The sequence below is a fragment of the Populus trichocarpa genome, chromosome 6 (assembly GCF_000002775.5).
Source record: "Populus trichocarpa isolate Nisqually-1 chromosome 6, P.trichocarpa_v4.1, whole genome shotgun sequence".
In the NCBI taxonomy this organism is placed as follows: domain Eukaryota; kingdom Viridiplantae; phylum Streptophyta; class Magnoliopsida; order Malpighiales; family Salicaceae; genus Populus; species Populus trichocarpa.
Genome location: NC_037290.2, coordinates 14,787,853 through 14,792,819, shown reverse-complemented (window position 1 = coordinate 14,792,819; position 4,967 = coordinate 14,787,853).

Sequence of the window (4,967 nt, the reverse complement as noted above, 5' to 3'; positions counted from 1 at the left end):
ACTTTTGATTTGAGCATTGGATTGGGCTAACAATTTTTTTCTAAAAGATTTGAGAGGCATCTTTTCATATTAGGGTAAAATTCATAGTAATTAGATATCGAGAAGGCCTAGCAATAATGTCTAGAAGTTACTCTTCAAGATTTGCAATATTTTCTTAGTTGGTTTAGGATTTTTTTCTATTTATTTAAAACTTTTTTGTTATTTTTCTAGCCTTGTTTAAAATATTTTAACTAGTACAAATATGATTATTTAGCTTGTATTTAGGAGATCGATTGATTTTTTAGAAATAAAACTTGTGTAAGAGTTTGATCTTACTTTTGGTTCAGAACTTATTAAATAACATTTTTTATGCCGTTCATCCTTATACATTTGATTCTTGGTTCGTTATAATCAATGGGTTATACATTTGATTCTTGGTTCGTTATAATCAATGGGTTAATGTTTTCATCCAATAACTACGATTCTTTGGTTAAGGTAATTAACGGATTAGGTTCTTCTCAACTTGATTTTAGATTTTTAGGTTGTGTTCAATCTTGATTATGGGCTCTTACTTGTAAAACCCCAGCCCAAAATTGATGAACAAGAGTTAAATAAGAAAATCCTCAATTGAAAAATAATAAATTAAGGGGAAAGATTATTAAGACTGTGATGAAAAATCCATAACTAATTTATTTAGATCTTGGATGGAGTAGAGAAATAAATCAGTGTGCGAAACGGTAGCTCAATCGTAAATCATGTAAATTTTCCAATCGGATAAAATAATTATTTAAAGGAAAATATTTGTGAATTGAGGCTAAAATATTTAGGAAAATAATAATAATAATAATAATAATAGAGTGGAATTCTAATTAAACTAATGTATGATTTTACGCATGAATAACATTGATCGCCAGTATAAGCCTGCGTCCAATCACGCGATTTCTGATTGAAAATGGTGAAAATCTGAGAAAAATTTTATTATAATTAGGGATGAGAGTCCTCAATAAATTAGTTAAAAATCTTGATGATTTAAGTGAATAAAACAATATGCAAAAATAATGATGACCAAATAAAATACAAAAATTTATATATAGACAATTAGTAATGGTATTGTCATAATTAAAGCCAAAAATCCTTCTCCTTGCTGTTGTAGAGGCCGACCACCATTTATGAATAGAGGGAGCTTCTTTTTTCTCATTTTCCTTTCAAAATTTATGTGGTTCTTCCAAATTTGTGAGCTTCTGAGGTGAGTAAGAGTGATTATCAAGGGAGAAAAATAAATCAAAGAGGAATAGGGAGAGAGAAACATGTATGACAGATATAGAGAAACAAGAAAGCTTCGAATGAGGAAGAAAATAAAAAGGAGAAATTTTCAAGGAACCACTTTATGGTGTCCAAATTTGTTGGATAAGATGTTTCCTACCATTTAACTTCTTGTTTGAATGGGTTTATGATGGACAGATGAAAAAACCTTAATTTCTCAATTCTCTGGTTTATATAAATGGTTTGGAAATGATGTTTTGTGTTAAATTTATGAAAGTGGCATGAGAGGGGAAACAACTAGAGTGAACACATAGAAAAAGTTTGAAAATAAACTAAAAGAAAATTTTACATTAGGGTCGACCACATAGGAGGGATTTTTGGGAAAATTAGCAAAAAATAACTTAGATTTTATGATGATGTATGTTATGTGAAATGCTTGAACAATGAAATTTGATTTGAAAAGACTTTTGGTTGAGAGTGTGAAGTTTTTATGGTATATGTGTGAGAAAAAAAGTGGTAAATTAAAAGTTTGGGTGTTTTTGTAGTAATGAATATTATTAGTTAATCTGAAAGTTTTAGAAATGATGATGGAAGTAACAAATCTTGATTTTAAATAGTTTGGCGTGTTGTGATGATATATGAAAAGAGTAAGAATAAGTTTTGAAAATTTAAATGTATGAATATGTAGAGAACCAAATAAGATTACGGGTTAAGTTGTGTGGTAAGGAATGAGATGAAAGAAATATGGTTAGTTGGAAGAAAGAACATGAAATTTTTGGTTAGCAAGTGGTCGGCCATATGTATAAGTGGAAAGTGGTGTGAGAATTGAATATTTAAGTTTGTATGTGTTGTGTTTATTATTGAATATAAATGTGCTTGAGAATAAGTAGTTATGATAAATGTTGACTAAATTGTTGGTTTATAAGTTGAGAAACTTTGGAATCGGTTTAAACACTTAGTTGATTTATGTTATTCCAAGTTTTGAGTGTTGAAAAGTGTAATAAATGGATTATATAAAGTTTGGTTTATAATGGAAAAAAATTGAGTAAGTCATTTGGAAAGAATTGTCATGTGAAATGAATTTATTTGGTAGGACTATGTATAAGTTACTAAGGGTTCAAATTGGACTATCGATGCTTGAATTTTTTTAAAAAAAAAGAGAGAGAGGAAGATTTAGTTAGTGTAATTGTATTCCTTTGCAAACAGTGAAGTTCAAGAAATTTTAATGGATATAGAATTTTGGTATAAAAGAAAATATAGATGGGTTATAATTTTAAGAAAACATAAGAAATTATATGTTAAATGTAGATTGTAGTGGAAATTGTGTAAGTTTAATATCTAGGTGACATTATTATGTTGTAATTGATGTGAATGGTGATAAAAAAAAATAGAATTAAATGGATACTAAATAATCTGGACAAAAAAAAAGAGTTATAATTGAGACTTGTATGCTTTATAATAGGATCAAATTATGTTTGAGCTCAATTGAAATTTATGTAGACTAAGTTACCTTAGTAATGAAATTGAAGAAAATATGTGAAATTAGTATTTTTCAAACATTTTTAAAGATGTTTTGAATTGATTGGAAGATTTTAAATGGTAGTCTTGGATTTTTCTTGTATGTGGCCAAAATTAAATATTTGTGAAAATAGAGAATTTAGAAATTTGATGTAATTATATAAATTTTTGTATTAATTGATGATGTGTAAAAACAAATTATTGTAAGTGGGATGAAATTTGGGTTTTAGCATGATTTAATGTTCGAGGACATGCTTGTAAATAATATAGGAATATGGAATCTTGGGTTGATGTAGTTGTGATTCATGTTGACTAAAGATTTGGGTTAAATTATTTTTTGTAATGTTTTACATTGATTGATTTTAAAAATAAATGATAGGGTGTGACTAGTGACTATGAGAAATGAAAATTTAATTATATAAGTGTTAAAAATTTGCATGATTAGACCTATTTAGGTGTTTGGGTTAAGTTTTGATATGTTTATCTATACAGAAATAAGTGATTATTTGTTGAAGTAAATTGGTTGTTAAAATAAAAATTAGAAATGTTTAACTAAACAACAAGTATGTTTATTATTTAGGAGTAGTAAAAAAAATGTTTAAAGTGGGGTTGATATCTCAAGAGCACGTAAAGCAGGAGCTCAAGGTAAGGGTTGCCCCTCCCTTGCTCTTTTTAATTATTTAAAAAGCTTTGGTACTTATTAGATTTTCAATGAATATTTAATTGTGTTGTATCTAATTCAAAAGTTATATGTGTTTTGTAATTAACCACAAAGGTAGTAATATTACATGTAATTTGTAATAAACCACAACAACATAACTAGTAGATAATTATAATAAACCGCAACAGTGGTATCTAGTGTATAATTAAAGTCGACCACAACAACGATAACTAGTTTATAATTGAAATTGACTACAATAGTGGTAACTATTATGTAAATAGTAATTGACCACAATGGCAATTACCATTATGTAAATTGAAATTAATCGCAATGATGGTAACCATTACATAAATAGTAATTGACTGTAACAATAAAAATAATTACGTGTAAAATGTAATCATCCACAATGGTGACCCTTTTAATACATGTTTTTTAGCCCACCAAATGAGTAGGGGTTACCAATATGATGTTTAGGAGCCGACCAGATGAGTGAGAGCTACTAATTAAATGTTTTTGATCTAGCCATATGAGTTTATGGATTGAAAAGGTACTTAGTCGGTCACATGAGTGGGGGCTGTAAATATTAAAACAAATTGAGATGTAACTTATTTGGAACTAATAGAAAATATGTATGAGCAACAACTTAATATTGTAATAATTGGAATCAATAGGTAATAAGCAATTTGGGAATGAAAATAAATAAATGAGCTAAAATTAGACATAAAAATAATTAAGATGAAAAATATAAGAATGAGCCAAAATTAAGCCAAGAAATCATTATGGTTGAAAAATACATAAATGAACTATAAATGAGTGTAAAACATATGAAAATTGAAAAGTAGAAAATGACATGTTGTATTTTCAAATGAAATAAATGTGTGATATTTAAATAAGTTGCGACAACAAACCTAATACTTAAAGTTCTAAACTATCCACGAAGGAGGAAGTTATCAAGTCTTAAAGGTCAAAGTGACAAATACTTTTTTTTAAGGGATTGGTAAAATATATGAAGAACATAGGATATAAACTATAAGTATTGATTTAGATCAACAAACACAGCTGGATTGTAAGCAAAAAACAAAGAAAAAGAGAGGTTTTCTCTCAGATTACCCTTTTGATGATGATTTTTTCTCTCCTATTCCATGAACATAAAATCCCATACCTCAATAACACAAGAAAACTCACAATCCTAAATCCATAATCTCTTAAACTCCAAATTAGAATCACCATCAAAATCTAAATCCTATTCATTGTATAAGACTCAAATCGTTAATCATGTTTAAGAAAAGAGTTATTGTTGCTGTTATGGACTCTTCTCCTTTTAATCGGACTTTTTATTGTTGATCCTTTAGAAAAGAGTGATTCTTAAGCTAGCTCCTAAATCATAATTGCCTCATTAGAAATTTGAGATTTCTAGTAAAAACAGTCACAATTTAGGTTTTGAGAACTGACTAAAGGTATGTTTCAGAAGTTTTCCTGTTGAGACAATGATGACTTCTTCAATTCTTAGATATTATAATTTCTAGCTTGAAGCATGATTAAAGGA